Source organism: Odontomachus brunneus, unplaced genomic scaffold (genome assembly GCF_010583005.1).
Source record: "Odontomachus brunneus isolate Ranch 3 - 2012 unplaced genomic scaffold, Obru_v1 Obru_scaffold_095, whole genome shotgun sequence".
NCBI classification, from domain to species: Eukaryota; Metazoa; Arthropoda; class Insecta; order Hymenoptera; family Formicidae; genus Odontomachus; species Odontomachus brunneus.
This window is the reverse complement of record NW_022639545.1, coordinates 47,651-60,016: the sequence shown is the minus strand read 5'-3', so window position 1 is coordinate 60,016 and position 12,366 is coordinate 47,651. Positions and strand designations below refer to the sequence as shown.

The 12,366-nt window shown below is 40.5% G+C and overlaps 1 protein-coding gene across 1 annotated transcript in view; it reads right to left on the bottom strand.

The window, feature by feature from the left end:
- The window catches only part of LOC116848412, a 751,173-nt gene extending 739,483 nt beyond the window's left edge, over positions 1 to 11,690 (bottom strand). Inside the window, exon 1 of the mRNA XM_032824486.1 lies at positions 10,629 to 11,690. The gene's annotated coding sequence lies outside the window, so the exon portion shown is untranslated. The remainder of the gene's footprint in view (positions 1 to 10,628) is intronic.
- Positions 11,691 to 12,366: the final 676 nt, after the last annotated feature.

Here is a 12,366-nt window from a genome sequence, read left to right as displayed (position 1 = left end):
ATGACGCAGATAACTACTAACTGATGTAAATCTCGTTATTTCTCTTTGCCTGTCATACCTACACGGCTTGCTCGATTAAAGCTCGTGCGCGACAGCAAATTAATCAACGACGGTCCCGGCTTAATCTGAAAATGCGGCCAATTTCTCTCCCTCTTTCCCCCTCCTTCTCTCTCTCTCTCTCTCTCTCTCTCTCTCTCTCTCTCTCTCTCTCTGTGCACGCGAAACTCTGCGCATTTACGTTTCAACGACTGCGTCATAGACATTAGAACACGTTCGAGCGCTGTTTTCGCGTTAAATGAATCATTGATTGCGGTCGTGTCTTCCCCAAAATATCGCAGAAACTCACAGCCCGTGATCTACTATCAGTTTTGTTTAAACGAAGTCGAGAACCGCTCGAGCTTTCGTAAAATCGAAAAGAAAAGCATATACAGTCGATTGCATGAAGCTCGCAATACTTCTTTTTAGGCAAGTTTTTTTAAAAACACGCGAATTTAACGGGACGCGTGAAGCAAAGAGAAGTGCAGCTATCATTGTTATATAAACTTGTCGAAAAGTGTGTCGTAAACTTCGCAAATAGTGCATGTCAGATAGACGAGTGTATGTAAAACTGGCAGCGACTTTATACTAGTCGACTTGTAAAGATTGCATTTTTTTACAAATACCTCGTGTAACACTCGTATTTATCACATGACATAAAATAATGTTTAAGAAATATGAAAAAAATGCGAAAAATATTATTAAAATTAAATAAAACAATACGTCATGCGAAATTTAATACAAAAATTTGAGTAAAACTTTCAACGAATTTATAACTACATCGATATAATAAAAAATTATTGCTTGTAAATTTAATGATTAATTCAATACGATATATTTACTTCATAAATATAATTAAAAGAATTGTGGGGTTCCCATCATCGCTTGTATGTGTCTCATATTGTGATAATCATGAAAGTCTATCTGGCTATCTTTATCTCGCGAACACATCTATATAAACAAATGTACGTAAATTTAGCAACAGTTATGCTATTCTACTTGTATTTACCACGTAGAATGATGAAATAAAAATACGAAAATATATAAAGATTTCTCAAAATTTGCTGTATAAAACAATGTATAAAACAATATATCATACAAAATTCAATATGAAAATTTGAGCATAACCTTTGGCAAATTCATAGCTGTTTAAATATAACAGAAAATATTAAATTGTAATATTGTAATATTGTACATAAACTTAATTATTAATTCAATATAATATATTTTCCTTATAAATGTATATAATTAAGAACATTGTAGTTTTCATCATCAATTATTTCTCGTCGCGAAAGTCTATTTGAATTTATAGAAACGACTACACCTATCTCACGAATCTATTCAGGTAGACAGGTGTTCGTAAATTTGGTCAATTTGTAAAGGCTGTATCTTGTACGAATAGTTTATGTGGCATTCATATTTATCACATGAAATGTCGAGATAGTCATACAAAAATAATGCGCGAAAATGTCACAATTGACTCAAAACAACACGTCATGTAAAATTCAATATGGAAATTTGAGTATAACTTATGGAAAATTTGTAGCTGCATTAATATAAGAGAAAATTTATATGATTGCGTGTGGTATAAATTTAACGATTAATTCAGTGCAGTATATTTGCTAAATATGAGAAAAATATTATGTAACAAAATATTTTTGAGTTTCCATTGTCGATGATTTCGCGATGAAAGTCATGAAAGTCCATTTGGCCTCTAAGGATTTGCGACTTATGAAATAGGAACAGTAAAGTTTAAATGTTACTTACATTAAAAATAAATAAATCACAGAAACAATAATTAAAAATGAAAGCACAATGAAATTAAATGATATTTCCTTAAAAAGATAAAACACTTAATCTCGTTATGCTTTCTACGCGGGATAAAATAGAAAACATTTTATAAAACTTGTTTGTTTCCGAGTCATTAATTTTCAAACATTTTTAAAAGTAATCAAGACATGCAATACATAAGGATATGTTACTGCGCGTTTAATTAATTATAACTATTTATTGACAACATGTTTCTCGTAAAACAATAAGATTATCTTCTTTATTATTTTTTTTTTTTTTACTAAAATATTAATGATAATCAATATTAAGTGTAGCAATCTTCGGTAATCTTCTGAAACATAAAAAAAATACATATATATAAATCATATATAAAAAAAATAATGCAACTGACATTTTTTAGGGCTATTATAATGGCATAATCCCATCATGCTTCTAAATGTGTAAGTTTGAATCAGATAGTATAAAATATCATAGATTCTGTCGCGCGATTATGCATAAATGCTTAACTACAACGACAATACGAGTGATTTTGAATTGCAGGCGCGATTTTGTGTCCAATTTCGTATCGCATTGCGACTGAAGAAAAGAAAATCGAGCAGTGCTCGCGATATATCGCAAAGTCGCGCATCTCTACTGGTCAACTATCTAGCGATCGCAGGCCTGTTCGAGTCGCGAAGTCACCGAATTTTGTTCGCATTCCGCGGGGTGAAACGACAACTCCACCGATACCGACGGCGCGCTCGTTCGCGTTCGCGAGAAAGAGTGCGCAGTCGGCCGGCCATTTCCGATTTCTACGTTTCTATTTCGCTATCGCTTTTTGCGCGGTCGGCCATTGTAATCCGGCCCGATCGTAGCCTGTGTATGGCAGCGTGCTGCTGCTGCTGCGTTGCTGCGGCTCTGTGTGAGGCTTATTGACGTCGACTTCCGATACAGGCTGTCGAGTCGCTGTTGTGCCGCCCGCCGACCACGCCGTATAGCGCGCACGGTATAGCGCGTCAAGCCCCAATTACGGATAATCAATTTCGCCGGCGACATCTTCGGGGAGCGCGCGAACGGCTTTAATTAGCGCGCCGCGGATGCTCCTTTCCGTCGCGGATACCCTGCCGACCCGCGTTCATCCGTCCCGCCTCCCGAGGTCAAGCAGCACGCGGACCACGCCGAGGTGGTGCCGTGACGACGATTTCAAATCAAGCGCCTGCTCGCTACGGATGCTCTGGCACACACACCCGAAACACGCGCGATCGATCGACTAAGCGCGATATAACCCACTTCTTCTCTCTCGCTCTTGCTTTCTACATATATGCTTTCTGTATATATCCATATACATATATGTGCGTATATATTAATCTGCTAGGAATATCCCTCTAGCCCTATCGGCGCGAGCGAACTGGCGAGCGCGAGCGTGTACATTTTGCATTAAGCTCCTGTTTTCGCGTTGTCACGCGCGTTGTGTATCTCGTTACTTCGCGAGGCGCATAATTTTCGCCGTCGATGACCGTTTCCCATATTCGTCGCGTTAATTACACGCTATTATCGGCCGCCTTTTTCATCCGGCACAATCTGATTTCTTATCGCTGTCGTCGTCGTCGTATTGTTCGCGCGGCGCCGCGCGACGGTGGCGCCTAATTAGCCGGCGATAATGAGACCAGAACGATCGAGAGAACGAAGTCGTTTGATCGAGAGTGCGCGCGCTTTCGTCGGTGTTAATGCGCAAATCGATCGCGATTAGTCCCGTCATTTGGGTCGGACGTTAGCCAGATAGACGGGTGTACGCAAAGGAGGGAACCCAAATCATTCATGGGCCACTAGCCTTGGAGCGTATACGGCTGAAACCAGGTGCATCTTGTAGGTATACTAATGCCCATTAAAAGTCACGATCGCAACAGACATGCGAGCAATTGCAGTCAGGTATAAGACAGTAAAGTACAGAGAGAACGATTTGGTTGAATCAAACACTTCTTTGGAATAGTCCAAACGATTTTTTTGATTGATCGAACAAAATTTTGTTTGACGCAACAAAAATATTTATTTGCGGCTTAGTTCCAAAGAAACATTTTTGTTGTCAACCAAATAATTTGTTTGGACTATTCCAAAGAAATACTTATTTGATTCAATAAATCGTTCTCGCTGTGTAGGGAAACCGATTTTTCAGACCTACAGACGAGGATATCACTGCTGATGTATACATTTGACAAAATGAACGTCATATTTTGATCGCAACAAACCCGAAACTGCACTGTTGTTAGTGCAAAAATAGACTTGAAACAGTCGGCTGCTGCACGCATATTATGGCTGTTTTATGATTCCTCAGATATGAGGTAATAGACTATCACGATTATCACGACATGAGACAGACGATGATAGAAACTTAACAATTTTTTTAATTACATTATAATATGAATATACTATACTGAACTAATTGTTACATTTACGTTATACAATAATGTGAAATTTTTGTTGTTGTATTAATGTAACGACAAATTTACTGAAGGTTACACTCAAATTTTTATATTACATTTAACATGAAATATTCTATCACTTTTTTCGTATTTCTCTCTCTTATCTCTATCTCGTCATTCTATGTGATAAAAATATGAATGCGATCTGATCAGTCATAATGGACACAACGTTGCCGAATTTCGCGATTTAATATACTCCAAGTTGCTGTAAAATTTATGTACATCAGTCTATTGGAATAGCAACGTTGCTGTGCGATGTCTGCGCGATGTCCTGACGATGGATATGAAGAATTATTTTATACTACATTTATTCCTAATCTATTTTTTTATGCGATTATATTATGTCAATGATAGGTACTTGACAGTAACAATACATATAAAACAAATATTTCTAAGTTTTATAAGCTTCATGGTTCATGATAGCGCTTTAAAAAGATTTTTTTTAAATCGCCTTATATCTCAAGATCGCAGTGTTTATCAATGGTGATATTATATTTTGATGCACTCAGTAAATATTGTCAATTAGGTTAGGTCTATTAGGTTAGGTCTATTAGGTTAGGTTTATCTATATACACGTTAAATTTATCTATATATACCTTAAAGCCATTTTGGATATCTTGCTTTAGGGCAGTCAACTTTGTTAGTCATGATTTGTAAAGCCTGCGCGTTTATATAACACTCCTATTTCTTACATGGAATGACGAAATAAGAGTATGAAAAAAACAATAAAAATTTGCTCAAAACAATATGTTGTATAAAATGCAGTATGAAAATTTGCATAACATTTAATCAATTTATTACCGCGTAAAATTTACATAATCGTACGATGTAAATTTGATAAATAATTCGATAGAAAATTCGAGAACATTTATTCTCGAAATATAATAAGCAAAATTGTAAAGTTTGCATCGTCGATTATTTCGTGATAATTATGAAAATCTATCTGGCTACTGTTTTGCAGTGCATATTTAAATAGACTTCATCACGACAGGATATTAAAATTGCATTTTGTGAAGTAAATTTACTGTATGGAATTAATCATTAAATTTACATTATAAAATAATGTAAATTTTTTGTTATATTGATATAAAAATAAGTGCACAGAAAATTTGACACTCAAGTTTTTATATTACCTTCCACATGACACATTGTTTTGGGCAAATCTTGATGATTATTCTCCCTTTTATGTTTGGTTATTTTATTTGATAAATCTGAGTATCTGTATGAACCACTCATAAGGAATGCAATTTTCAAATCGACTAATAAAGTTTACGTAAACGTGTCTGTCCTGATAGACACACGTTCACCATCGAGCGCGATTATTTTTGTTACCACTTTATTCACATCACTTGTCATTCTGTTACCACTTTGTTACACAATGCTAATCGCAATGAGGGTCAGCTATTGTTTTGTAAGAGATATCAGCGCAGGTCACGGGTATAAATAATAAAACATCAACTTTAACGCAGCCATGACGGTCTAGTCGACCGCAAATGATTAGTATGTATTCAAGTATCGACACTTGGATAGATACAGGTACACACATACACGCGTGCCAATACACACTCGATCGAATAAAGTGGCGGTCGATCCTACTCGTCCACATCAGATATCAGTCGCGGTCAACGCTTTTTCGATACTTTCGTTAAAAGCCCGACGGAAGCTTCATACGTACGTACATTTCTACATATACAGGGTGTCCAATTCGCTCATGTGCAGGTAGAACTCGTCAGGCTAAACAAAAAAATTCTAAAATATTTTGCGAACAATTACAATAATTTCTAAGATATTAATGACAAAAATTTAATAAATAAGTGTGTGTGTGTGTGTGTGATGCGACAGGACGAGCTTTTCAAAGTCCAAAATGCCTATATCTAATGACAATCTCCTCAGACAGACTTCCACGATGATCACGGCGTGAAATAATCGATGATAGAAATTTTACAATTTCTTAAATTATATTTATGAGCCAAATATACTATATTGAATTAATCATTAAATTTACGTCATATATTATAATAACGTAAATCTTTTTATTATATTGATGCAGCAACAAACTTATTAAGAATTGCACTCAGATTTTATATTACATTTGACATGATGGATTGTTTAGAACAAATTTTCATAATTTTTTTCCTATTTCTTTCGTATTTCTACTTTATCATTTCATGCGGTAAATATCAGTGTCATGTGAACCACCTATAAAGGATGCAACCTTTAAAGATCGACTTGTAAAGTTGCTGCCAAATTTACGTACACCTTTCTATTTGGGTCTTGGCAATCTCTTAGCATCTCTTGCAATCTGGAATGCACACCCAGATAGACAGGTGTGCGTAAATTTTGACAGTAAATTTCGAGTCAATTTTTAATCCTTACGACAGTTTCAAGTTGATTTGTAAGCCTTGCGTCTCCTATAAATGTTTCATATAGCATTTCATATTTGTTACATAGAATTACGAAAAAGATATGCAAAAAAATGATCAAGATATAAATGATGAAGAATGATGAAGAAACGGAAAAAATGATCAAGATGTTCTCAAAACAATATGTCATGCAAAATGTAACAATCTGATACAAATCTTGCGTCAATATAACCAAACAAATACGTTATTATATAATTTAATGATTAATTCAGTGCAATCTCACGTCATCGTCTCGCCGTCTACTGTCTCACGTCATGACAATCATGAGTCTGTTTGAGTGTCTTCATTATCCGGCATTACGCATTGCCCGTTGTTGTCACAAGATTGTCAGCAGATCCAGTTATCTTGGATGAGACTTCGCAACAGAACTCGTCTCACTGTGTCACAGACATTTATTTGCCCTTTCCAATTTTCTTGAATTAATGCCTCATCAGTGTATCGTGGTTGTTTGCAAAATGATGCAGAACTTCTTCGCTCAATTTGATGAATTCTATCTGTGTATATTATATACACGAGCATTGCATCAGGCACCCCGTATATACGTGCGTATATACATATATACGTCTCATTGAAATTCGCGTCCCAGCCGCGCGACAGCTTTCACGGTGATAATCCTGGGCGACATATCCGCGATGCGCCGAATAATTTCGGGCAACTAGAGAAAAGTATTCGAGTGGGCGGGACTATGAGCGCGCGTAACTTTCCTCCTTACATCCCGGAAAACCTCGTATACTTTGACGCGACGCCTCGTCCTGTCGTAGGACCACCTGTTTTCCATTATTTACGGCCCGCGCGAGCGGCGATATATCGCTGCCTCGGACTGATTTACGTGATTTACTCTCGCCGAGAACGTGCACGCCTACGTTCTTATATCGATCGAGCAGAAGAAACTTTGTAAGTCGATATCGCTCGCAGGTTCTAATCCTGGCGGGTGGTTAATTGAACGCGTCAATGCTTGTGGAGGTGGTTTCGTGCTCGCGTAAACAAGAGCTTTCTCACCCTCGCTCGAGACACGCGAGGCTCGACGCCCGAAATCGTGTTCAAGCATCGCGTGTGAGAGCACCGTCGTCGTCGTGTGCTCCGCCGCGAATTAGTAGAAAACTCTCTCTGATAGTGACCGTCACAACTCCTTTGCGATGGTAATTCGATCGTTCTCCTTGAAACGGATAACCACCGTCGGTTACGTGTAAAAATTAATCTCTCGATTAGTGAAGCTATGCGATTTCCAGAGGCAAACATTTCGAGACAGTTCTTGTAAATTCTGCCCTGTCGTCAATCAGTTTATATCACACACAGTCACGTGTGTGTTGTGTGGTTATTTTTTATAAATATTAGGGACATAGCATTTAGAATAAATTTCGCGGAAATTTCATAATTATGTTTAGCGATTTATATTTCTTTTGAACATAATCACCGTCGGCTGTACATAGAAGTTAAATACACGATTAGAGAAGCTATGCGATTTCCAGAGGCAAACATTTTCAGAGGTGAAAATTTCGACTCTTTTAAATTCTACTCTTTCGTAAATCTTCTCATATCAGTCACATGCTGTGTTTTTGTTTCTAAATGAGATGTAACATTTACAATCGATTTTGAATCGATTGGAAGTACTTTAATCATATTTAGCGACTTATTTTTTCCGGATGTAATTATACCATCGATTATGTGTAAAAATTAAACACATTTAGAGAAACCATGCGATTTCCAGAAATAAACATTTCGAGCTCTTTTATATTCTGTTCCTTCATGAATTTTTATGTCAGTCACGTGTTGTATGGTTATTTTTTCATAAATATTAAAGACATAGCATTTATAGTAAATTGCGCAATTTTATATTTAGTGATTTATATTTCTCTTGGATACATGATCACCGTCGGTTATATATAAAAATTAAACACTCAGAAAATCCATACGATTTGCAGAGGCAAAATTTCGAGATAAATTTTTTTATATATACTGCTTTTATATACTATTTTTATATACTGTTTCTTCATGAATCTTCTTATGTCAATCACGTGTGCTTATTTTTATAAATATTAGAGACTTGGCATTTTTGTAGTCAATTTCGAGAGAATTCCTTGATTACATTTAGTGATTTATTTTTCCCGGATATAATCACTGTCGATTACATGTAGAAATTAAATAAACAATTAGAGAAGTCACGCAATTTTCAGAGGCAAAAATTTCGAGATAATTCTTTTAAATTCTGCTCTTTCGTAAATTTTCTCATATCAGTCACGAGCTACTTTTAATATTAGAGATGTAGCATATATAGTCAATTTCGTGAAAATTCTTTAATTATATCCAATAATTTATATATTTAGGTATAACTACTGTCGGTCGTGTATAAAAATTAAACACTCTATTAGAGAAACTGTACGATTTCCAGAGGTAAAATATTTTCGAAAGCTCTTCTAAATTCTGCTTCTTCATCAATTTTCCCGCACCAATTACATGTGGTGCGTTTCTTTTACTGAGTATTATGGAGATGTAGAGTATGTACATCTATGAGCATGTATGTGAATTTCGCGGATATTTTTTTAGCTATATCCAGCAATTTATTTCTCTGGGAGCGAATAACCACCATCGAAAATTAAATACCCAATCGAAAAAGCTATAAAGAAAAAATTATACAAATGTCGGAAATAAAACTATCGAAATTGCTCTCCCAAATTCTACTTTCTCGTCGATCTTTTTCTATCAGTCGCGCGCTGCACATTTACTTTTCTAAATGTCAGAGATGTAGCTTTTACAGCCAATTCTATATATGACAATTTTTTAAGTATGTTCAAAGATATCTATTTGATTTGAGTAACTAATTGTTCAGGTCCAATTAAAACAATACGGATTTGTCCAAATTATGTTCCCACCACACGCGAAGTCTTCTTTTTTTCTTTGACCCAAGGAAACCTCTTCTTTCCCTCCGCATAACTCGCGGAACGTTCCTCAAATTCCGAAAGAAATCGCGAGCCGAGTCAAACGGTCGGAAGCAATTTTCAAGAGTCATTTTTACTCGAAAGGAATATTCAGTCAGCTCGCACAATATCGAAACGGTTAAATAACCAGACCCCTTTATACATGGCAGGAATATCTATGCTCCGCGATTCAGTCTGTACGTGTGACAGAAATTAAACGTGAAAACCATCCCGCGAGCGAGAAGGTATGTGTTAACATAATCAGCGTCCCAGCGATGAATATCTGATCGAAATTCTCATCACATTCCTTCCCTTTCGTTTCGTAAATTTGATTTAACCACGATATTACCTAATGCGTGTGCCTATCGATCGCGCAGCGTTGAAAAATATCGAAATGTCTTATAAATAACGCCGTCATCAGGTTTAATCGAGCCGCCCGATACATAACAGCTAACAATATCACGGAGTGGCAATCATTAATAACGACCGACCGACCGACCGGTGATGAACGGTGAACAATACACCTGCCTCTTTATCGAGCAATTGACGTGGATTGACGATACGTCGGCATGCATACGTACTCGCGCGCCGTCACCACGACGACACCAGTGCGAGCTCTTTTCTTGTTTGGATCCTTATAAAGTCCCTTCGCGAGCTACACCTAACCGACCTGTCAAGCGTCCGCCAAGAAACAATCGACCCCGTCAATCGGAGAAAGGACTCGACCCTCTTCAGGGGCAAGTCCGAAGAAACTGTGCTCGACTGTGTCAGCCGTGCTCGCGGAACTCAAAGAAAATTTCACAGACGTCGTAACCCTACGCGATAACGTGAGTCAACAACTCGCTTTCTTCGCGTGAGGGAACTCCCCGGCGCGCATTACTCTCCTTTTTGTCGCGACAGGGACGTCAGCGAAACATCCCGGGATCGGTAAGAACCGTCCTGTAAAATCGTCTTGCCGACGAGTGTCCACGACCGCCAAGTCTCCCTTCCTTCGTGGAACTTACCAGTCCACGTTTCGTACGCAAGTGGCCCGATCGATCCCCGCTTTAAGGGGCGATTCACGTGCTCGCCGTAGCGACGAAGGGCGCGAATCCACGACGTTTCGTGTTTGTACAGGGTAATCCAAAACAGGTAGGACGTGCGGGCGATCCGTGCAGATCGACCGGCTTCAACGATTAGGACGGCGGATCCGGATTCGTTTCACTAACAACACTGCGCTCATTCGCTGCCACCTCACACAACCGACTGGATCTTTCACTTCATCACAAGGCGATTCTTCCGCGATTCTCACTCGAGCGATCATCCACCGCGAGATGACACACTACTTCCGCCTCGAGAACACTCGGCGAGCTCTCGCTCGTATCCTCCGGACACTTTCGCCAGACTTTCAGCATCCACACTCGTTGATCAGTCGCATTCGGCGTCGGCTCGGCAGCCACGTTACATCCGCGTGAGTCTTTTCCGCGAGTCGTCTTCAGGCAGCGCGTTCGCTTCACGAATCGTTTCTCTCTTAGGCCACGTGACGCGGGTCTCTCTATGATGAAGGATATCTTGGCAGTGTCACATGCGAGGAACTAATCCACGCTTCTGTCCAGCTGGAGCGTGAATTCCTCTCGAGCCGGACGAACGCGCCGCGAGCTTTGATCGAGTTTCCTCCGGAAGAAGACGCCTACTAGATACCCAAAGCTCAAAGATAGGTCGCAGGCCTGTGCGAGACGAGACACAAGAGCCTCAATCGCGGCGTCTTCCGTCCGTTTTCATAATTGAACGGATTCTCGCGAACTCTTTCGGGCAACAACACGGGCCACGCGGGCCACGAACCGACCCTTGCTCGGCGTGTAACACGCGATCTACACCAGATGTGCGGCGTCGCGAGCGATAGGATCGCCACGTCCGACGGTGGAACCACGTGGTGCACGGCGAAACGTGCCGCTGATCGCGAACGTAGATCGCCGCGAGGCTCGCCGGCCACGGAGGGTCGCCTGGAGACGCGGCGCAATTCAGTCCCGCAGGGACCCCGGCGCTTGCCCGCAGCAGGCTCGGGCCGCGCGTGGATCGGTACGCGGGTATGCCGTTCCAGGGGAAGTTTCCGCGGGAGGCGAAACCCCCGGCGGACACGCTCGCTCGCTCCAGAGAACGAACGACGCCCTGTTGTCGTCGTCGCGGCGCACGGGGTGAACGCACGACTTTGCGGACGACGATCCGCGCCCTCCACCGCCCAGAAACTACCTTCCGTCGCTGCCACCACCACCGCCGTCGCCGCTACCACCACCACCACCACCACCACTGCCACCACCACCACCACCGCCGCCGCCGCCGCTGCCGCCGTCGCCGTCGCTGCCGCCACCGTCATCCACCTCCACCAACGCGCTCACACGACCATCATCTCCCTTCCCGTTCGCCATCAGCGACTCCAACGCCGACGGACGCCTCGGCGCGAGCGTGGCGAGGGCGGAGGACGCGTGAGGGTGGTGTGGCTGCGTTTCTCTGTGTAGGAAGATCCTTCCCTACGAGTGTCGCGGACGTCCTTACACCGGCGCGAGAAGGTGTATGCGCGACGAATACTGAGAGAAACAAGGATAGAGAAAGAAAGAGTGATCAGAGGCAGAAGGAGAGAATGAAAGCGAGGTGCGTTTGCGCAAAGGCGAAACTTTTGGCGTTACCAGCATGAGCCAAAAGCTTCCCCCGGCGTTGTTAGCGATTACGCCGCGAGCGTGGTTGTGGATACGTCAGGCGACTTGT